Raw genomic sequence first — 24,265 nt, forward strand, 5'->3', positions numbered from 1 at the left:
CCACACCGCAGGGGTTTGGGAGTATTCTGATGTTAGCTATCTAAAATGCAAAAAAAAAAAAAAAAATCAGTTTTCCTTTGAACATATGCTTTGGCAAAGTTTAGTCTTCCTCAACCTGGTTATTTGAACCTAGATGTGCTATAAATTGCCCTACATGCATGTTTCAAATAACAGATGTTATTTTTCTTTAGGCTTACTTTTATTAAAAAAAAAAAAAGACAATTTAAAACATTCAAAACAGGAATTAAAAAAACCACAATTGCCTGGTACAGATTCAGTTTAATGCCCCCAAATTATTTATTTATATTCTAGAATAAGATAGTTGGTCCACTGACCTTTAGTTGATTTTTTTTTGGTGGTGGGGGCCATGCACCCAGTCTGTGGAATCCTAGTTCCCAGACCAGGGATTGAATCTGTGCCCCCTGCAATGGAAGCAGGCCTAACCTCTGGACTGCCGGGGAATTCCCTTCTGCTTAGTTTTCTGCGTGTATCCAGCAGGGTGCTGTTAAGAACTGTGACACTTGTCCAAAGCACATGCTGGTGCTGGAAATGAGAGCTGGCTGGGGACCTGGCACAGGGCTCATTAGGAGTCTACTAGCTTGAGGTACTGAGGGCTCCTGGAAGCAAACCCAGCCTTGGGAAAGAGGCAACCAGCTCCACAGACTTAATCCAGTAACAAAGCCTGACTTACCAGTTGGAATAGGGAATTCTGCATCTGTCACTCTGTTTTTTCTTGGCTGCTTTCCCATAAATTCATATCCCATGACAAATGTTTCCCTAAATAAAGACTGTTTTCCTAAAAGCTCTCCTGAGATATTGGGGCACAGGGAATAGGACTCGGGGGTCCCAGTGCAATGAGATGATGGTCAGTGGACATGACAAGCTCCAGGGAGGGCAGACATGATGGGGATGAGGGCGTGACAGTGTCCACAGCAGAGGCAGCGAGGTCTGTGGAAACGCTTCATGGAGGCATCGTGGGAACTCACAGAGGAGGATGAGGCACAGGGGTGCTCAGCAGAGCGAAATATTAATGAACCCTGTAGGCACACCTGGAGGGCCTCAGGAATAGCTGGCGAGAGGGGACATGGAGTAGGGGAGCAGATGAGGCTAAGAAGGCTCAAAAACCAGTGACAAGAGGACAAGATTTTGGTTTGCCCTCCTGGAGCTTATTTCCAATAATTATTGGATTATTTCCCAATAATCTGTTGGGAAAGACAAGATGGTCAAACCCGAGAAACTAGGAAATGGTAAGAAGAAGATGTGATCAAGCACCACTGTGATATTAGAGTCTGTGTGCCTTCATCACAGTGGATTCTGACATGGCTTTAAAGAGTGAGTGGGAAGTGAGCAGGTAGAGAGCCTTTGAGAAGTGCTGAGAACAGCAGGCGGCTAACAAAGTCTTCTTACAAGTGCGTGGGGCCCTTGTCGTGTGCCTGGAGCATGCTAGAAATTGTCTGCGCTGTGTGGTTAATCCTCACAGTGAGTAAGGAAGGTGTTATTCCGCAGAGCTGAGAAAGGAAGGCTCAGCTAGATTAAGTGACGGGCCCAAGTTTACAGTTAGTGAGCGGAGGGCTGAGTCAAGGGAGATCACAGGCCGTCTGTTCCCGAAGGACCTCAGGAGCGGGAAAGTGGTATTGCAGGTAGGAAGACTTGAGTGCCAAGCCAAGGGGTTTGCGTGCACGTCTGCAGGTAAGTGGAGCTCAGTGGCGCTGTTTCTGGAGAAGACAACCACAATATTCACTGTGAGTGGTAATTAACCAGGAAGAAAGATGGGAAGAGCAGAGACATAAAAGCGGTCCAGTCTGCTAGCAGGGGCAGTTAGTGGTCTGAGCCTTGTGAAATCAAGGAACTGAACAATTGAGAGGAAGAAACCGCCAGCCTCTCTGGCTTGCTCTTAATGAGGACCTGGAAGCCTATCGGGACATGGGAGGCCCTCCCAGGAAATGCTGCCTCCAGTTCGGTAGGCCAGGTTCTGGCAAAGCTGGGCCAGGGGCCAGGACTCCCTAACCTCACCAAACTGGAATTGAAATCCAGGCTCAGAAACAGATTGTGGGAATGGGCTCAGAGTGGGCATGGGGCAGGATCAGAAAGGCGGTGGTTTAGGTCTCTCTGGGACCCTAGAAACCTTGATGAGTCCAATCAAGGGTGTGGGCAAAACACGAGATTCTGTGGGCCGGAACCTGGGTACCAAAAACTGTAGGAAGCACAGAACTGAGATGAGGTCAGGAATTTCATTTGTTTTTCCTCCAAGCAAGGACACCAAGAGACACAATTGGCAACTAGCCTCTTAAGGTCACAGCTGTAACTGAGCTGTGTGTTAGAGCAGTCTCAGTCTTTGAAAGTGGTTAGCTCTGTCTTAAATGCCTAGTATTCCCCAGCTGGAATAGCCAGTAAGTTTTAATGCCCTGATTCTCATCCTGGATTTATGTGTGTGTGTGTGTGTGTGTGTGTGTGTGTGTATGTTCGTAAAATTGTCTAATGTTAAAATGTATCACTAATTTATTTTCCAGTGTCTAGGTTAGAATATAACTATGTGATATATATCAAATGAATTTCATGGCTACAGTCCAAATGTAACAAATGAATCATTTAAAACTGTTCGCATATTGTTGATGCCAAATTTTTCATTTTCTCCCTTTTTATAAATGCATCATATCTCAGCTCGAGATCAATCTATTAACCTTGAAAACATTTTGAGCTGGAATGAAGGTTAGCAGTGAACTTTGCGAACTTCCATGTGATATTAGTCATATTTAGCAATTATTATTGGCTTTGAGTAATGAGGAGTCAGTTGAGACAGGAATAGCAACGTGGTGGTTACCAATAAACCACACTTCAGAGGCCACAGGGAAAATGAAAGGCAAGCAGAATCAGGCTTTCTAAACCTCAGGCTTGTCTGCCACAACGCTCCTACCTTTTAAAAATAAAATTGAACAGCTTAGCAGCTATTCTGATGAATTACACATAAAATACTCTAGTAAAATCTTTGTTAGGAGATAAGGAATTCTGTTCAGCGGATTTGAAGGGCAACTGAAGATTTAAAAAAATGATGTGTCTGCCCTCTAAACCTCCACATAGATGAGTCTGATGAATTTCCCAGGTGCCAGGACTGGGGGCTGTAATAAAATGGGAGGAACAATGGAGGCAGAAGCTAAGCAGTGTTATTTTTAAAATTAAAGTCCAAATAAATGTCTCAACTAAAAATGCCTTGGGAATACATAAATATGTTATCCTCTGGATGAATTTTATATTACATTATATTGATTTTAACACAATATAAAATATAATAGAGATGCTTTTGGGCTCACAACATGAAAGAACAGTTAATGATTTGCCCATATGGGACATATGAAAATACTTTCCTTAAATTCTTCTGCCACGTTTTATGGATAATCTACTTCCATACTACTAACGGTATGAAAGCTTGGTGGCATCAGTGGAACATTTTTCATCTCAATTATTTGTTAGACATAAGATTAAATGGTGTCATATTTACTGTAAAAGAACCTAACTTCATGGAATTTGAAAGTAAATTGTAGTTGTCTTATTTTATTAATTTGGAAATATTTCACATGGCAGTTCCCTCTCTTTGACCAAATTTCCTCATCTATAATAAGACAAGGTCATACCTTCTTTACAGTCCTTTCTTCTCCTGGTGTTCATTGGTTCTTATTCTTTCCTAATTAGAATCTAATTATTGCTGTAGAACCACAGATAGCAGCTGAACATCGGTCTTTCTCTGAATAATCATATTTTATCTGCAGTCCTTAAAATGTGTATAATTGTGTAACATTACTCACAGAAGAAAGGAAGCATTAAATTTACCTTTAGTGCCATAGGCCAAAAGTCAACTATATACTTCCAAATTGAATTGGGTTTTTAAGAAGTTGATTTCCTAGTATCTTAGCTTATCTTATTTTAAAGGAGAAATATATCAATTTACATTAATTTAAGAATTAATATAAAAAGAGTCAAGCCACAACTTTAAGCTATAAAATTGGGAAACTGGGGACTGGAGATGAATCACCTCTGGCAGAACAATGGAAAATGGAAAGTTACTTTCAGTAAATATACTCAATGACTTTTCCAGAGAAAAAGAAGTTAGCAAAGACCTGCTGACCCTCAAAGTTCTTCCAAGTGACCTAGAATCATGAGAATTTACCCAATTGAGCGAAGAGAGTTTCCAATTTTATTGGGAACCAGAAATTTTGCAACCAATTGCTTGCAAGTTTTTCCCCTTTCTTGTCTTTTGATTTTTCTAACTCCTACATTCTGTCAGCTGAAAAACATTCTGAGTCGCTATTGTAGAAGGAATGGGTGGGCCCATGTGATACAGTTTCCACGTATTCCACTGAGCATTTAATACATCCCTAGGTTCATTTTAGGTTCATCATTCAATTTCTCTTGAACTAAAAATCCCCAGCCCAGTGAAACTCCTTATAAAATGGAAAGAGTCTTCATTGCCAGAAAAGATCCAAATAGAGATCTTTGGAGGAGATTTCAGGAATAAGTAATGGAACTAAGCTATTGAAGCCACAGAATACATTGATTTCCTCCCTAGGAAAAGGATCCAGAGTCAAAGGCAACTGTAAGAAGTTGCACATATCTTTGAGTGTTATTATGAAAGAAGACTGATTAAGCCTGGGGGAGCTGACTCATTGGAAAAGACTCTGATGCTGGGAAAGACTGAGGGCAGGAGGAGAAGGGGGCGACAGAGGATGAGATGGTTGGATGGCATCATCGACTTCAATGGACATGAGTTTGAGCAAGTTCCTGGAGATGGAGAAAGACAGGGAAGCCTGGTGTGCTGCAGTCCATGGGTCACAAAGAGTCAGACATGACTGAGCGACTGAACAATAACAACAACGCCAGTGGAGGACTTGAACTGATGTGGGTTTTATCTCCACAATTCTCAGGGACAGCAATAGGGGATTAACTCTCAGTTTAGTTGCTCAGTTGTGTCCAACTCTTTGCGATACCATGGACTGCAGCACATTAGACTTCCCTGTCCATCACCAACTCCCTGAGCTTGCTCAAACTCATGTCCATTGAGTTGGTGATGCCATCTATCTCATCCTCTGTCGTCCCCTTCTCCTCCTGCCTTCAATCTTTCCCAGCACCAGGATCTTTTCCAAAGATTCAGTTCTTCACATCAGGTGGCCAAAGTATTGGAGTTTCAGCTTCAGCATCAGTTCTTCCAATGAATATTCAGGACTGATTCTCTTTAGGATTGACTGGTTTGATCTCCTTGCAGTCTAAGGGACTCTCGAGAATCTTCTCCAACACCACAGTTCAAAAGCATCAATTCTTTGGTGCTAAGCTTTCTTTCTTTTTTGCCTTGAGAACCCCATGAACAGTATGAAAAGGATTAACTCTATTTAACCACAAACTTGTTTGAGGTTAGTATTTTACCAGGAACATGTTTATAAAGAAATATTAGAATTTACTCTTCTTCCTCCTTTGCAGCAAGTAACAATATACATGTTTTGCTTAACCTCTTCAGTGGTTTGGAAATGTTTTGGTTTAACTAGGGAGTACTTTATTAACGGCAGTTCATCTTACAGCTTTCTTCATGACTTGCCCTAAGAACAAAATTAAACTTCCTGAATTTGATTTCTCTAAAATATATCCACCAAATGCAATTGCCCTTTCTGTCAAATAAGCCCTTTCTGGTGTGTAAGTCTGAAGTGATTTTTTTCCCTCTCTCATTATGGTTGTTCCAAGACTCTTGACATTCTCTAAATCATCTTTCGCTCAGTACAAGAGGTCCATGAGGAAGTCAAGATCGATGGCAGACTTCATCTCTCTTGAATTTTAATGCAAATGTCGTTCCCCTAATCAAACAAAGGTTAAAAAAGGAAATCAAATTAGCTTATTACAAAAGCCAGCATAACTGAACTGACAAGAGAAATGCTTTCTGCATGAAAAGCCCTTAATCAATACCTTAAATAAGAATGTCACTGGAAAGAAGGGTTCATATGTGGTCAGTCATAATCTGCAAATCAATATGGTCTTTTTAATAAATATTTGACCACAACAGCTCAATAGGCATTGCCTGTAACAGTTCCTTTCTTTACACCAAAATGAAACAAAATAACAGCATAAATGTAATGTTTAGGGCATAACCTAAGCTGTGAGGGAATTCAAGCTTAGGGCTATTTCACCCTTTAATCATTGCATGTTAAGCATGGGAGAGATTCTCCTCAGAACCTTTTCTGGGATTCTAGTCCCCTACGTAATTTAGCTGTTCAAAAGTAAAATGATGTCAGAATATAGATTACTTATTAGAGCTAGGTGCAAGTTTCCTAGTCTAGGCTTAGTTTGGTTATCTGAAACTATTTAATCAAATATTATACATGCAATATAACTTCACATTTTTTAACCCAAATCTATAAAAATACAGTGATGTGGCAGATAACATTTTATAAGTCAGTATATTTTCATTATATTCAATCAAAACTGTAATCAGCTAATATCCAATAAGCACTTTCTGCATTTGGTAGCACCATATGTGCTAAGTGATAGATTGTTAGCATTGCTACTGATGTGACCTGGAATCTTCCTCTTATTGGATGTGTGACCTTAGGTATGATCAATTAATTTCAGTCAGTTCAGTCGCTCAGTCGTGTCCAACTCTTTGCGATCCCATGAATTGCAGCACACCAGGCCTCCCTGTCTATCACCAACTCTCGGAGTTCACCCAAACTCATGTCCATCGAGTCGGTGATGCCATCCAGCCATCTCATCCTCTGTCATCTCTTTCTTCTCCTGCCCCCAATCCCTCCCAGCATCAGAGTCTTTTCCAATGAGTCAACTCTTCGCATGATGTGGCCAAAATACTGGAGTTTCAGCTTTAGCATCATTCCTTCCAAAGAACACCCAGGACTGATCTCCTTTAGAATGGACTGGTTGGATCTCCTTGCAGTCCAAGTGACTCTCAAGGGTCTTCTCCAACACCACAGTTCAAAAGCATCAATTCTTCGTCGCTCAGCTTTCTTCACAGTCTAACTTTCACATCCATACATGACCACAGGAAAAACCATAGCCTTGACTAGATGGACCTTTGTTGGCAAAGTAATGTCTCTGCTTTTGAATATTCTGTCTAGGTTGGTCATAACTTTTCTTCCAAGGAGTAAGCGTCTTTTAATTTCATGGCTGAAGTCACCATCTGCAGTGATTTTGGAGCCAAAAAAATAAAGTCTGACACTGTTTCTACTGTCTCCCCATCTATTTCCCATGAAGTGATTTTTTGTGCTAGAAAGTATGAATATGAATGGTGTGTACTTCAAAGGCCATTTTGGAGATTTAAAGCCATAATGTAGGTAAAGATGCTAACATAGGGTGTGGCCCATTGTAAATGATGATACACAGTAACTCTTATTATTAACTATTATTGAATTGTGAGGATAGGCAAATAAAGAAATACAATTTAACACACAGTTCTGGTTTGAACAGCTCAATAAGACTCAGTAGAATTAAATAAAATTTACCTCTATGACCAACCTAGACGGCATATTAAAAAGCAGAGCCAGTACCTTGCCAACAAAGGTCCGTCTAGTCAAAGCTATGGTTTTTCCAGTAGTCATGTATGGATGTGAAAGTTGGACCATAAAGAAATCTGAGTGCTGAAGAACTGATGCTTTTGAAATGTGGTGTTGGAGAAGACTCCTGAGAGTTCCTTGGACTGCAAGGAGATCCAGCCAGTCAATCCTTAAGGAAATCAACTCTGAATATTCATTGGAAGGACTGATGCTGAAGCTGAAACTCCAATACTTTGGCTACCTTATGGGAAGAACCAACTGTTTGGAAAAGACCCTGATGCTGGGAAAGATTGAAGGCAGGAGGAGAAGGGGACAACAGAGGATGAGATGGTTGGATTGCATCACTGACTCGATGGACATGAGTTTGAGAAAGCTCCAGGAGATGGTGAAGGACAGGGAAGCCTGGTGTGCTGCAGTCCATGGGGTCGAAAATAATCAGACACGACTGAGCAATTGAGCAACAACCTTGGAAAAACCTATCAGGTCATTGGAAATATTCAACTATAGTCTGTAATTTTACAATATTCCTTTGATTTGCTGTCTTTCCCTTTTGCCATCAAATAAGATAGTGGAAAATATTTTTTAAAAATTTTCCTTCAGTTCAGTTCAGTCTCTCAGTCACATCTGACTCTTTGCAACCACATGGACTACAGCATGCCAGGCTTCCTTGTCCATCACCAACTCCTGGAGTTTACTCAAACTCATGTCCATTGTGTCGGTGATGCCATTCAACCAACTCAACCTCTGTCATCCCCTTCTCCTCCCGCCTTCAATCTTTCCCAAATCAGGGTCTTTTCCAATAAGTTGGTTCTTCTCATCAGGTGGCCAAAGTATTAGAGTTTCAGTTTCAGCATCAGTCCTTCCAATGAATATTCAGGACTGATTTCCTTTAGGATGGACTGACTGGATATCCTTGCAGTCCAAGGGACTTTCAAGAGACTTCTCCAACATGACAGTTCAAAAGCATCAATTCTTCAGTGCTCAGCTTTCTTTATAGCCAAACTCTCACATCCATACATGACTACTGGAAAAACCATAGCTTTGACTAGATGGACCTTTGTTGGTAAAGTAATCTCTCTGGTTTTTAATATACTCTCTAGGTTGGTCATAGCTTTTCTTCCAAGGAGTAAGCGTCTTTTAATTTCATGGCTGCAGTCACCATCTGCAGTGATTTTGGAGCCCAAGAAAATAAAGTCTGTCACTGTTTCCATAGTTTCCCCATCTTTTTGCCATGGGGACCAGATGCCATGATCTTAGTTTTCTGAATGTTGAGTTTTAAGCCAACTTTTCACTCTCTTCTTTCACTTTCATCAAGAAGCTCTTTAGTTCCTCTTCACTTTGTGCCATAAGGGTGGTGTCATCTACATATCTGAGGTTATTGATATTTCTCACCACGATCTTGATTCCAGCGTGTGCTTCCTCCAACCCGGCATTTCGCATGATGTACTCTGCATGTAAGTTAAATAAGCAGGGTGACAATATATAGCCTTGACATACTCCTTTCCCAATTTGGAACCAGTCTGTTGTTCCATGTCCAGTTCTAACTGTTGCTTCCTGGCCTGGATACAGATTTCTCAGGAGGCAGGTCAGGTGGTCTGGTATTTCCATCCAGAATTTCCGAAGTCAAAGGCTTTGGCATGGTCAAAAAAGCAAAAGTAGATGTTTTTCTGGAACTCTCTTGCTTTTTCAATGATCCAGTAGATGTTGGCAATTTGATCTCTGGTTCCTCTGCCTTTTCTAAATCCAGCTTGAACATCTGGAAACTCACGGTTCATGTATTGTTGAAGCCTGGCTTGGAGAATTTTGAGTATTACTTTGCTAGCATGTGAGATGAGTGCAATTATGTGGTAGTTTGAGCATTCTTTGGCATTGCCTTTCCTTGGGATTGGAATGAAAACTGACATTTTCCAGTCCTGTGGCCACTGCTGAGTTTTCCATATTTGCTGACATAATGAGTGCAGCACTTTCATGGCATCATCTTTTAGGATTTGAAACAGCTCAACTGGAATTCCATCACCTCCACTAGCTTTGTACAGAGTGATGCTTCCTAAGGCCCACTTGACTTTGCATTCCAGGATGTCTGGCTCTACGTGAGTGATCACACCATCATGGTTATCTGGGTCATGAAGATATTTTTTTGTAATAGTTCTGTGTATTCTTGCCACCTCTTCTTAATATCTTCTGCTTTTGTTAGGTCCATACCATTTCTGTCCTTTGTTGATCTTATCTTTGCATGAAATGTTCCCTTGGTATTTCTAATTTTCTTGAAGAGACCTTTAGTCTTTCTCATTCTATTGTTTTCCTCTATTTCTTTGCACTGATCGCTGAGGAAGTCTTTCTTATCTCTCCTTACTATTCTTTGGAGCTCTGCATTCAAATGGGTATATCTTTTCTTTTCTCCTTTGCCTTTAGCTTCTCTTCTTTTCTCAGCTATCTGGAAGGCCTTTTGCTTTTTTGTATTTCTTTTTCTTGGGGATGGTCTTGATCACTGCCTCCTGTACAATGTCACGAACCTCTGTCCATAGTTCTTCAGGCATTCTGTCTATCAGATCTAATCCCTTGAATCTGTTTGTCACTTCTACTGTATAATCATAAGGGATTTGATTTAGGTCATACCTGAATTGTCGAGTAGTTTTCCCTACTTTCTTCAATTTAAGTCTGAATGTTGCAATAATGAGTTCATAATCTGAGCCATGTCAGCTCCTGGTCTTGTTTTTGCTGACTGTATAGAATTTCTCCATCTTTGGCTGTAAAGAATATAATCAATCTGATTTTGGTGTTGACTGTCTGGTGGGTCCATGTGTAGAGTCTTCTCTTGTGTTGTTGGAAGAGGTATTTGCTATGACCAGTGCGTTCTTTTGGCAAAACTCTTGTTACCCTTTGACCTGCTTTGTTTTGTATTCCAAGGCCAAATTTGCCTGTTACTCCCAGTAGCTCTTGACTTCCTACTTTTGCATTCCAGTCCCCTAGAATGAAGAGGACATCTTTTTTGGGTATTAGTTCCAGAATGTCTTGTAGGTCTTCATAGAACCGTTCAACTTCAGCTTCTTCAGCATTACTGGTCAGGGCATAGACTTGGAATACTGTAATACTGAATGGTTTGCCTTGGAAACGAACAGAGATTATTCTGCCATTTTTGAGATTGCATCCAAGTACTGCATTTCAGACTCTTTTGTTAACTATGACGGCTACTCCATTTCTTCTAAGGGATTCTTGCCCACAGTAGTAGATATAATGGTCATCTGAGTTAAATTCACCCATTCCAGTCTGTTTTAGTTCACTGAGTCATAAAATGTCGATGTTCACTCTTGCCATCTCCTGTTTGCCTTGATTCATGGACCTAACGTTCCAGGTTCCTATGCAATATTGTTCTTTACAGCATTGGACTTACTCCATCACCCATCACATCCGCAACTGGGCATTGTTTTTGCTTTGGCTCTGTCTCTTCATTCTTTCTGAAATTTTTTCTCCACTCTTCTCCAGTAGTATTTTGGGCACCCACCAACCTGGGGGGGTAGTTCATCTTTCAGTGTCATACTTTTGGCCTTTTCATATTGTTCATGGGGTTCTCAAGGCAAGAATACTGAAGTGGTTTACAATTCCCTTCTCCAGGGGACCACGTTTTGTCAGAACTCTTTGCCATAACCTGTCTTGGGTGGCCCTACTCAGCATGGCTCATAGTTTCATTGAGCTAGACAAGGCTGTGGTCCATGTGATCAATTTGGTTAATTTTCTGTGACTGTGGTTTTCATTCTGCCTGCCCTCTGATGGATAGGGTTAAGAGGCTTATGGAAGCTTCCTGATGGGAGAGACTGACGGGGGGGGGGGGGGGGGGGGTGGGGGGGGTGGGGGTGGGTGGGAACTGGTTCTTGTTCTGATTGGCGGGGCCATGTTCAATAAATCTTTAATCCAATTTTTCTATTGATGGGCAGGGCTGTGTTCCCTCCCTGTTGCTTGACCTGAGGCCAAAGGATGGTGGAGGTAATGAAGATAAAGGCAACTTCCTTCAAAAGGTCCACTGCAGGCACTGCTGCACTCAGTGCCCCAACCCTGCAGCAGGCCACCGCTGACATACGCCTCTGCCAGAGACTCCTGGACACTCATGGGCATGTCTGGATCAGTTTCTTGTGGGATCACTGCTCCTTTCTCCTGGGTCCTGGTGTGCACAAGGTTTTGTTTGTGCCCTCCAAGAGTCTGTTTCCCCAGTCCTGTGTAAGTTCTGTTGGTTCTATGGTGGGGTAAATGGCGACCTCCTCCAAGAGGGCTTATGCCATACCCAGGTCTGCTGCACCCAGAGCCCCTGTCCCTGCAGCAGGCCACTGCTCTGGTACTTCCACAGGAGACACTCAGACACAATTCTGGCTCAGTCTCTGTGGGTTGGGCGTGCATTTTGTGCCCTTCCCGGATCTGAGCAGCTCAGACAACCAGGTGCTTGGCAAGTGCACTGTCCTAGGTGGGCCATGCATCTTAGTCACCTCCGTGGTCCCGGCTGCTCGGTTTTACAGGTGCCCCATGAGAGCACTGTCTCAGGTGTGCTGTGTGTCTCCTCTGGAGAGCTGATCTCAGGCTGTGACCCTCCTGGCAGATGTCAGCCACCCAGGATCTCAGGAAGATGTGGTTAGCAGCTGGGAGCCTCCTCATGGTTTGGTTGAAGATGCCTGCATCTCTGGGGCTGAGATTGCAGCAGCCCCTTGCCTTCTGGCTCTGGCTGTTGCAAGCCTGCCTCTCTGCCTCTGGGTGGGTAGGGGCCGGTATGCAGCTGGCTAGCTCTCCTTTGGTATTTGCTCAGTCCTTTGTTCTGTGAGTGGGCCAAGCTGCATGTTAGCTTGTTAGGTTAGAGCCTTTCACAGGAAAATTCTCTTTTCCGCAGTTGTGGTTAGGCATGTATTCTGTGGGTTTTTCTTTTTTCTTTTTTCCAGGTTATGTTGCCTTCTGAGATTCCAAAACTCCCCACAGATCCACCTGTGAGAGGGTTTCCTGCTGTGTGAAAACTTCTCCTCCTTCACAACTCCCTCCCCAGGACAGGTCTCCATCCCTAACTCTTTTGTCTCTCTTTTTGTCTTTTATATTTTGCCCTACCTCCTTTTGATGGGGCTTCCCTTGTGGCTCAGCTGGTAAAGAATCTGCCTGCCATGTGGGAGACCTGGGTTTGATCCCTGGGTTGGGAAGATCCCCTGGAGAAGGGAAAGGCTTCCCACTCCGGAATTCTGGCCTGGGTTGCAAAGAGTCAGACATGATTGAGTACCTTTCACTTTCACCTCCTTTTGAAGAGAATGGACTGCCTTTCTGGGTGCCTGGTGTCCTGCGCCAGTGTTCAGAAGTTGTTTTGTGGAAGTTGCTCAGCATTCAAATGATCTTTTGATGAATTTGTGGGGAAGAAAGTGGTGTCCTCGTCTTATTCTTCCACCATCTTGAACTGATAATTAAAAAAACCCCTCATAATGTCTCATTAGAGAAGTTCAAAAAACTAAAAAAGCAAAGGGTATAAACATTGTTCCAAAGATTCTGCATATAAAGTTATTCTACACACTGAGTACATAGCCTTTCTTACTTTGTCCCTCTTTTTTGAGATATAATTTTCTTTTATTCTCTCACAGCAGTTTCTTTCTTAGAGAAGCTTTACAGGGACTTCTGTGGTGGTCCAGTGGCTAAGACTCTGCTCCCGATGCAGGGGGTCCAGGTTTGTTCCTTGGTCAGGAAGTTAGATCCCATGTACAACTAAGACCTGGCACAGGCAAGTAAATAGATGTATTTTTTTTAAGTTTTACAAAGCATTTTCCTTAAAAAACCTTGGATTTCTTAGTCTTGATATGCATGATCAATAAATGCTTTTCCTCCTACACTTGAAAAAATATATGCTACTCTCTATATATGGAATCTAGAAAGATGGGACTGATGAACCTATTGATACAGGGCAACAGTGGAGACGCAGACACAGAGAACAGACTTACGGACGCTGGCAGTGGGAGGAAGGAGAGGGTGGGATGAACGGAGAAAGTAACATGGAAGCGTATACACTGCTGCTGCTAAGTCGCTTCAGTCGTGTCCGACTCTGTGCAACCCCATAGATGGAAGCCCACCGGGCTCCCCCGTCCCTGGAGCTCTCCAGGCAAGAACACTGGAGTGGGTCGCCATTTCCTTCTCCAGTGCAGGAAAGTGAAAAGTGAAAGTGGTGTCACTCAGTCATGTCCAACTCTTAGTGACCCCATGGACTGCAGCCTACCAGGCTCCTCCGTCCATGGGATTTTCCAGGCAAAAGTACTGGGGTGGGGTGCCATTGCCTTCTCCGAGCATATACACCACCATGTGTAAAATAGATAACCAATAGGAATTTTCTGTGTGACTCAGGGAACTCAAACTGGGCCTCTGTAACAACCTAGAGGGGTGGGATCGGGTGGGAGGTGAGAGGGAGGCTGAAGAGGGAGGAGACACATGTGTACCTAAGGCTGACTCATGCTGATGTACGGCAGAGGCCAACACGACGTTGTGAAGCAATTTTCCTTCAATTCAAAATAAATGTTTGGGGAAAAAAATATGCTATTCTCATCTTTCTGAGACAATTTTGAAGTGGTTTCTTCATAAAGTAGGCCTTTCTCTCAGTATCAAAGGACCAGACAAAGAAGAGCCCAGGGTAAATTTACACATCAAAAACCAACCACCTGGCAAGACGAGGAGGCCTCTTACTGCTGGTGCTACTGCTCATTCATTTAATTACTCTTAGGTGACCATGTCAAACTTTCTAGACAGGATCCTCAGGAGCTAAGTGCTTTGAATGTTTGAACTATATTAGTTAATGTAAAACCAGTGTCCTTGAGTGTTAGAGATAGTGTTCCAGTGAATTATAAAATATGCTAATTAAAATACAATGTTTTTTTAATGGGATTCTTTCTTGATCTATTAAGATACCTAATTTAGGGCCATGCATACATTGGCACTATGACTTTTCAAATGAAGAAAAGTGATGATGGTGCAATAATTTCTAGTGTACAGAGTGCTCTATTTAATCATTCCCACATTTATTATCTGACTTAACGCTCACAGCTATCTTATGAAATAGGTATTATTTTTCACATTTTACAGAACAGGAAAATGGAGCTATGAGCATTCAAGGATGTGTCCCAAGTTATACAGCTAGAAAATTATCAGAACAAGACTTTAACCTTGGCTCCTTAGTTTCAAATGTTTCCTTCTTTCCCATTATATAACACTGGTGAAAACTTCCTAACTTTTAAAAATATGTGACAAGACGAAACATCTCAGAGATCAAAGACAGAAATGATTGATACAATTGTGTGCTAGTGATTTTCTAGTAACACTATTTTAAATTTTCATGTACTATATGATTTTGAGGCAAAATCCTTGCTTCAACATATTGGCATTTGAGGCCCATATAGATGTTCTGTTTCTACTTTTAAACTAAAAAAAGATCAGAAAAATTTATAGAATCAGAAAAATGAATAGAAAAATTTGCATTGCTCATTACAAGCTTCCTATAGTAAACTATTTTGTGAGTAATCATGATGTTCAGAACTTTAGCATTTCCACTTGTCTTGTGAATTTAAGATGCTCTAAAGTAATGAAGGGTGACCTATTGAAACTGGCAGGTTAGACATCAAGTAATTAGATTTGTTCCAGAACTTATCTATTTCTGAGAAACAATTGCAAGCTTAGTCCCATGTGGGATGAGTCCTGTTTGCTTTCTGGACTCTAATTTCGATAAATCAAGGTCATTTCACTTAGCCTATGTTCTTTAAAACAGTAGTCCCCAACATTTTTGGCACCAGGAAACAGTTTTGTGGAAGACAATTTTTCCATGGACTGGGGTGGTGGAGGGTTGGTTTCAGGATGATTCAAGCGCATTACATTTATTATGCATTTTATTTCTATTATTGTTACATCAGCTCCACCTCTGATCATTAGGCATGAGATCCAGGAGGTTGGGGATCCCTTCTTTAAAACACATACACCTTCCAGAAGGGCACTGCTTTCTTTAGCACAGGGCATAACAAATGAATTATTACTAGTTAGGGTTCTTATTGTGAAATGCCAGAGAGAAGAAGACAAGGGCTTCCCTGTGGTTAGGGATTGAAAGAATCCACCTGCAACGCTAGAGACGTAGGAGACACAGGTTCTATCCCTGGGTCGGAAAGATTCCCTTGAGGAGGAAATGACAACCCACTGCAGTATTCTTGCCTGGAGAACCCCACGGACAGAGGAGCCTAGCAGGCTACAGTCCATGGGGTTGCAAAGAGTTGGACATAACTGAGCGACTGAGCATGAGCACAAGAGAGAAGGGCATTCATAGATTTGCTGTGGAAATGAAGGTATTCTGATGTCAAGGATAGAATCAGTGCTCCAAATATCTGGTTTCTGGATGTGATGCTGAAAGAGCAGAAAGAAAATGAGTGAGCTGAACTCTGTCTGGCCTCTGGGCTTCCAGACAATGCAGAGGAAGTTTGCATGTGAATGTCTGAATTAGTCGAAGGCCTCCATCAATCAATCAATAAATAGCAGTCACACCCTAGTAGGTGTGCAACATCATGTTCCAGACTATGGGAAATAGATGCACGTGAATAAACAAAAACTCATACCTCAAGAGATGTATAGCCTAATGAGGACGTTTCAATATACTAGAGAGCCACCAATGAGAGGCCTTCAGTGGGCGGAGAGGCGTAGCGGGGAGGTTCAGTTTTCTTTGCTTGAGTTCAACCAACATTGAGGAATTGCTCAGCTTTGGAAGGTTCCCAGTGTCAAATGGAGCAGTGTGGCCCAGGGAAATGGACAGAAAGTGCCAGTGATGGTCCTGGGTGATTGAGAACACACACTTTCCCTGAAGCCAGCTCCTGGTTGGCAGATGTCCGTGTGTGCTTAGTCACTCAGTCGTGTCCAGCCCCTTTACGACCCCATGGATTGTATAGCTCTGCCAGGCCATGGACTGTTAGCCCCACCAGGCTCCTCTGTCCATGGAATTCTCCAGACAAGAATATTGGAGTGGGTAACCATTCTCTTCTCCAGGGGATCTTCCCAACCCAGGAATCAAACCTAGGTCTCCTGTCTCGCAGGCAATTCTTTACCGTCTGAGCCACCAGGAAACCAGACCTACTGTTCCTCAAACGGGAGATTATATACCTCTACAGGATTCTTCAACTCTCTCCAGAAGCAATAGTTTGAAAATGTAGCTAGATTGTCCTTCAGACCTGGGGTAAGAGAACAAACGTGCTTCATTGTAAAATGGAATCGATGATCCCCTGGTAAAGGACAGGAATTCCTGCTGCAGAGCCAGGGCCAGTGGTCAGCTTGTAGCTTCCTAGGTGGTAGACAGGGGTTCAGGATCATACATGAATTTGACCTCCACCCTTCTCGTGAAGGGGCCCAGGCCGAGCTCTCTAGAGACAGGGTTTAAGGGCAATTTGAACACCTCTTTCCTGGTCTCCAGGCCCTCTGAAGAGCGTCTGAAGGCCCTTGGGCTCATGACGCTGGTCTCCCCTCTGAGTCTTGGATGGGCCCCCAAGCATGGTTTGTGGGAGGCCCAATTTCCATACTCAGGCTGTTTTCTCCACTCCTGCCTGGTGAGGGAAGCAGGAATCCTCTCAGCACCACGTTTTATATAATGTGATGCATAATGAAAACACATTTTCATGGTATGGGGAAAAATGCAAAAGGTGGTTGTGTCATTTTATTCAGCAGAGAGAACTAAATATATATGTTTCTTTTTTTTTTTTCAGTGAATCATTCCTGTGATCTATTTTTCTGACTGCAAAACATCAAACTGTTAAGGAATTATAAATAGCATGCGAATCAATCTGTGGCCTTGCTTCATGCAGGTTCTTTAAATCCCAGTAATGATTTAACAGGCAAACATGCCCAGCTCACCTGCCCGGGTGAAGTGCAGTGATTCTCCTGCTGAGCGGTGAGTGATTTCTTCCCTTGTTCCAACTGGGTGCTACGGTTCTTTTTTTTTTTTTTTTTGCCTCGTTACTGATCCTACACGTCTTTCCAGTAGCTTCTGTTTATCTTGTGCATTGGATATGCCTCTGGTGATTTTCTTTCTGCCTTGTTTGCTGGGGTGGCGTCTGGAAATGTGATCAGGCAGAGGGTGAACAGCCTCACAGAAGCGTCCTGCTTTCCAAATGAGCCACGGGTTGCAGAGATCTCAGGGGCTTCCTCCACCAATAAAACATAGAACCAGTCTTGCCACTAAAGCACAATTCAGGATTGTATTTATAATGGAGATATAATTTGTATCTGGTGAATAAATAATATCATAGCTGGACTGGACTCCACACACTTTTTCCCTTTCATAATTTTTGTGTTAAAGGCATAATGCAGAAAAAAGCCTTGTCAAAGCAAGCACAAGAATTCCAGGTTTGCTCACTGGCTCGGCTGATGAGGGATGCCAGGTTTGGTAAGTAGGTATGGAAGTTTTCAATCCATTCAGATTCTGCTCTTTAAAACTGGTTTGGAAACTACCTCAACCAAATGAATTGAGATGAACACGGTGAGGAACATAATCTGTGCGTAAGCAAAATATCCGAGCCCAAGCTGAATATATCCTGTGCTTAGATTGTTTATAACCCAGTGTTGGCTTGAACCTCGGCTTACATGTGAAGAGGTTTTACCCTGTGGTGTGTGCTCTCCGTGGGTCCTTGTGCTCTTGGGCAGCAACTTCTCTGAGAGCCGTGGCACCAGTGACCTTACTGCTTCTGGACATTGCTCTGTGTGCTGATTCTTCGTGGCTCCACCTGTACAAGCTCTGCCAAATCTCCAGAACTGGTCCTCCTCCACGGATTGCCCCCCAGGATGGTCGGCGCCCAGCCATCATGAGGCTCAGGGAGAAAACAGATGTTCTGTCCACATCCTAGGCTAAGGTCCACTCCAGATCCCTTGATTCCTGTCCCAGAATTGACTCTCTTTTCTCAATAACTAGCCAGAGAGATATCCACTACCCATAGAGACAGCCCATTCTTACACACAGGTGTGTAACAGCTTGATATCAGTTTCTTTTGGATTATTTATTCATTAGTAATGTCTTTCATGATAGTTGATACCAAGTCCATGCTGGGCTGTGCCAAACCCTGGCCAGGTGTTTTCCATGCAGTCTCTTCTGGTGGGAAGAATGGTTTGGTAGGAAATACAGTTTCTTTCTATCTTGTGCTAAGTCTCCAACCTAGGTTTTCCACAATTTCCAGAGCACACTGCCCTCTGAAGTTACACAGAGCTGAGAGACATTGACAGAACCCTTTCCTCAGTATCCCCCACCAAAAGGCAAGAAATTCTTAAATGGCCTTGGCTCAATTAATTCTAGTAATGTTTCAGTTCTTCAAGCAAATTATCTTCTCAATATTACAACTGCGTTCATGTCAATGGTTATGTCCAAATACTAGGAAAAATAACAGAGTATCTTCCTTTAGATCTAAAAAATTAAAGGAATAGAGACTTTTTACCAAACAAGAGCTAGCCTTGAAAAAGGTGAATACACATCTTCAAACTTTTTATAGATAGAAATTCTTTGTGGCTTAGAATGGTTCCTTTTTCCAGATTCTAAACTCCAAGTTGCAAAACAGATAATACAAACTTTGATAAATCACCATGCAATGAGCTTAATAAGAGAAAAATGTTCTGTGTATGTTGTTAAGCACCTTTTTTTCCTACTTGGGTTACTTGAGGAATATGAATTAAAAGAAAAGGGATCAGAGCCAAGGGGTTACTGTATAGGGGTGAGTTGAGAGGAAAACCTAAACATACATTGAGCATCAGCTGTGTTCAATGCTGTGCTAGATAATTTACATATTTTATTCTGTTCCTCAACCATCCTGTGATTTAGTGAATATTATAGTCCTTGATGGATAAGAATAAAATATAAGCTTGAGGAGATTCCCTGGTGGTCCAGTGGTTAAGACTCTAAGCTTCCGGTGCAGGGAGAGTGGGTTCAAACACTGGTCAAAAAACTAAGAGCCCATTCACCATGCGGCACAGCCAAAAATAAAAAAAAATTTTTAATGTAGGCTTAAGGATTTTAAATCTCTCATGCAGGCTCACACAACTTGTTTGTATATGTAGACCTTGGACTCAACAAAGTCTGTAAGATTCCAAATCTTTGCTCTCTCCATGACTATTTTAGAGAATATGTATATCAAGCTATGGAAGCCTGGTTGGATTCCCTTCATCCCAGAGACCGCTGCATACACTTTGTTGGCCAAAACAAACGTCACCCTGTACCTTGGCCAATTCAGACTCTAGTAATTCATTCATCTGAATTCTCAGGATGTGCCAGACACAGTAGGGGCTGTAGACACAGAAGCCGGTGTTAGTTGCTCAGTTGTGTCCAAGAGTGCAGCCACGTGCACTGTAGCCCACCAGGCTCCTCTGTCCATGGAATTCTCCAGGCAAGTATACTGGAGTGGTTGCCATTCCCTTCCCTAGGGGATCTTCCCAATCCAGGAATTGAACCTGGATCTCCTGCATCAGAGGCAGATTCTTTAGCCACCAGGGAAGCCTGTGTCAGTGGGGGAAGTCATTCTAGCACAAAGCACTTCTAAGTCTCCTGACATCACACTACACCCCTGGCTGCTGATCCCACACCAGTCACCCTGAGAAAAGACATGAGGTTGCAGCCTTGGATCATTTGGGCGCATTAAGAGAACTTGAACATGAAGACTCTCCCAGGATTATTTGCTATGTTCCACATTCTCACCGTCTTTTCTGTAACTGTGTAATTGACTGTGGATTTTTCATTGTAGGAGGGTATTTTCAGTCAGGAGAATATAGTCAGGGAAAAAAGGAGGTGAAGGAAGAGATTTATGAGGCTTTCAGGAAACTTACAGGAAAATCCCCTAAAAAGTCGTCATTTGTTATTCTTAGTATCGACTTGTTAAAAGTGAATCTCATTACCTTTGTTTTATCTGGCATGTTTATGGAAAATGTTTATTTATTAATGAATTTTCCTAAAGCAAATGCAATAGACACGTAAGGGCATGCTCATGATCACTTAGCTGTGCAGCTGTGTATATTTATTACTGGTCTTTAGAGACTGTTCAGAAATGGAGGGTTCCAGGAAAACAACCCCAAAGCATTCAACTTCTTAAAATGCATGCATTCCATGAATCATTTATTCAAGGAAATAAGAAGCAAATATATTTTGAGTTTGTCTGTGATCAAAAATAATCTTCCTCAGCATCTTTCCCAGAATTGTCCAGAACAATGTTCTTTCCCTTCCAAGAGATGCATGTGGCTCTGAGGCCCTGGTTCAAAGAGGTGTCAGAATTTGCTCTCCATCAGCTTGATCTGGTCACATGAGAGCACGGAGGAAGCCCATCCATGATCTCCTTTTTGGGTCCTTGCACTTCCTGCTCCTTCCACTCTTACAGGTGTGTTGGGCATCCTGGAATTCCATAAAGGGAAAGTGAAAGTGAAGTCGCTCAGTCGTGTCCGACTCTTTGCGACCCCATAGACTGTAGCCCTCCAGGCTCCTCTGTCCATGGGCTTTTCCAGGCAATAGTACTGGAGTTAAGAGATCCCTAAAGGAGCAGGAGGCACCACCTATGAAACGCAGTCATGCAAACCAAGACTGTCACACAGGAAGGGGTCTGCAGGCCGCGTCATCACTAGCTCCCTTTTTCTACAGATTTGGAGGCTGAGAGCCAGAGAGGGTCACCTGACCTGTCTGTGGTCACCTGGTAATAACCAGAAAAGCTGAGACTCTGACCAGGGTCTTTCCCCCGTTCCATACTGAGCTGGGGGATGTCAGGGACTTCATCTGATCTAAATTTCTGTCTCATATGAAAGAGAAGCAATCACAGACTGGGTCTGAAACTCTGAGAACATGCTGGGCACCTCCCGGGTGGATCAGTAACACTTGTCATCAGAAATCCCAGGAAGAAGGGAGAAACACGTGTTTGAATGAAGTATATTCATAAAGAGTAAACACGTGGTGCACATTATGGAGAGAGTGCCCTGCAGCAAGGTCTAGGCAGGGCTTCTTGCCTTAAAACCACAAGCTGAGGACTTAGTGCTCTGGCATCCACAGTTACCCCTGGGCTTTGTTTCACTGACCAGCAACACCTCACAATGAGAAGGCTGTTTCCTGGGTGCTGGAATCTGACTGTAGGCCTGGCCTATTCCAAGCTGTGATCTTTTGCTCTCATTTTTTTCTTTTTCCTTTTTTTATTTTTAGGATGGTGCCAACATGGATATTCTCATTAGGCCCTGTGTTTCTACATGTGTGTGGGTTCCTGAAACAGCTCTCCTTTCCTTCCCTTGATAAATTCTGATAAGCTGGCAGTTCAACATATCCAGTATCTACCTCTTACTGTCCTGGAAGCTCGGGAAGGCTGAAGAAGAGACACAGCGCAATAGATTCTTGGGCTGAATTTGACTGGCAGACATACTTCATTTGGCTCAAAGAGTATTTAAAATATTTTGAGACAATGTTTAAAAACTGGTGGCCTCATATGAGAACCTGGATTTGGAGTATGTCTTGTTAAATAAAAAAATCAGCCAATCTGTCCATGCTGGGCCACAGTTCCCTGTGGCAGAATCGTCAGGGTCTGAGCCCTGTGGATGAGCCAAGCATTCTCTCACTGAGGTTTGCCATATATCTTCATGACAGCAATCTGGGTTTACAACGATTATTGAAGAGGAAACAATAAAAGCCACTAAACTGCATCTCCACCAGAATTTGAATATTCTTTTATTTACCCACTTACAAATACTTGTTAAAACCTGACTCCATGCTGGAACCTGTTCTAATATTGGGGGAATGATTTTCCTGGTGGTTCAGACGGTAAAGAATCCGCCTACAATGCAGGAGACCGGGGTTCAATCCCAGGGTGGGAAGATTCCCTGGAGAAGAGAATGGCAAACCATGAAGCGTTCTTGCCTGGAGAATTCCATGGACAGAGGAACCTGGAGGGCTACAGTCCACGGGGTCGCAAAGAGTCAGACATGGCTGAGCAACTAACACTTTCACTTTCACAGTGAAGCACACAGATAAGGTTCGAACCTGTAGAGGAACCTACAGTCTAGGAGGAGAAAGAATTGAGCAAAGCATGATTACTGGAAGAAGCCAAAGATACCAAACTGTGCTCCACAGAGAACTACAACTGAGCTATCTGATGGGGACTTCAGAGAGGAACCCAGGAAGGCATCTCTCAAGAGCTGGCGTCTGAGGTCTGAAGGAAGAGGAGGGGTCAGTTGTACAGTCATCAGGGAGACAGGGTTCCAGGCTGAAGACAAGGCTAGTGCAGTGGCTCTAAGTCTTGTTCAGGATTTGAAGGTAGGTCTATGTGGCCGAAGAGTGTGGACAAGAGGAGGTAGAGAGGCGGGAGGAGCTATGTAGCCCTTTGTAGCCCAGTGAGATAGGATTTTAGTTTCAGTTGGATGCAACCCACTGGAGGGTTTTATGCAGCAGAACAATGTTATCTGCCTCAAGTAACTACTTCTGAATGTGTAAGTTTCCACTTCAAAACTGGAATTACATCCTGCATCTAAGAGAGGTAAGCACTTCTTAAGCTGCTTCGGTTTTCCTAAAAGGAATGACTTACTCTCTGTAAAAGTTACAGAATAAGTCATTTCCTGGGGCTGCCATAACAAACGACCACACGTTTGGTGACTTTAAACAACAGAAATGAATTCCTACAGTTCTGGAGGTAGAAGCTCAACGTCTGAGGGCTTAAACCAAGGTGTAAACCGGACTGGGCTCCCTCCAAAGGCTGGGGAGAACCCGGTCCCTGCCTCTTTCAGCTTCCAGTGGCCACAGGTGGTCCTTGACTTGTGGTCACAGAAGCAGACCCCGAGACACAGATTCAGTGCAGGTAGTTAACTTGGTTGGTGATGCCAGAGGCACTGGCAGGGGAGTGGCAGGAGGTGGGGGGTTACAGTGGAGCAAGGGAGCCAACAAAAATGCGTTATTGAGGAGAATGGCACTATGGGCCATGGACGCTCCCTTCTACAATGACCATGAACTGTCAGTCATCTGCTGAAGGCTGCCTCAGGGGACGTGGACTCCCCCACACATCTGCCTGACTCCTCAGCCAACTGGAGGCCAGAGAAAGCCCTCAGTGAGGAGTGGGAGGAGCTTGCATTTGGGGGCTGCAGGACTGGCTCACCTAGGGCTGAATATGGAGAAGCTTTGGGCAGGATCTGACATCTGCTGTAGTTGACAGCATTGTTAAGATTTCTCTTGAGCCTGTTTTATCTTATATTTAAAATTAGTGGATCTATTTCTGAAGAGATTTACTAAAGACACAAGGTGAGAAAGTTTATAAATATTCTACTAAACAGATGGTTTCATTCACATTTACGTTTATCTATATGAATAGAGAACATTTAATTTAAAATTTATTAGCAGTCTGACTCAACTCTTAAGTGCATATGAGCATGGATCTAGTAAGTTCTTAATTCTTAGGTGTATCTAAGCATGTATCTATTAGGTATTAGGTATTGTGAGCGTGTAAAATAGAACAAAATTTGGCCCCTTTGTCCAAGTCACGTAGAATTCCTGGGCAAGATTCTTCACCATCTGAGCCACCAGGGAAGCCCAAGTGGGCAAGATAGAGATGCACAAATTGTTTTCCTAATAGCTGCCATGGTTCATGAAATTGAAGAGTCAGTGTCTCATCCGTCAGCTGTTTTCCACGGCAGTGCTGTCCCAGGTACCCACAACTCAGGGGTACACAAAGCAGAGGAGAACTCACATTTGTCTGTGGAATTCCTAGCGTGCTACT

The 24,265-nt window shown here is 43.0% G+C and overlaps 1 long non-coding RNA gene across 1 annotated transcript; it reads left to right on the forward strand.

Moving 5' to 3' along the window:
• The first annotated feature begins 419 nt into the window (after positions 1-419).
• Positions 420-22,205, forward strand: LOC147361107 (uncharacterized). Its single transcript, XR_015139755.1, has 3 exons — positions 420-1,689; positions 17,267-17,451; positions 21,715-22,205. It is a non-coding gene; the product is annotated as an uncharacterized LOC147361107 (long non-coding RNA).
• The last annotated feature ends 2,060 nt before the right edge of the window (positions 22,206-24,265 follow it).

This window comes from Bos grunniens, chromosome 13 (genome assembly GCF_055505025.1).
Source record: "Bos grunniens cultivar Pamir isolate PY7600 chromosome 13, Bosgru_T2T1.0, whole genome shotgun sequence".
In the NCBI taxonomy this organism is placed as follows: Eukaryota; Metazoa; Chordata; class Mammalia; order Artiodactyla; family Bovidae; genus Bos; species Bos grunniens.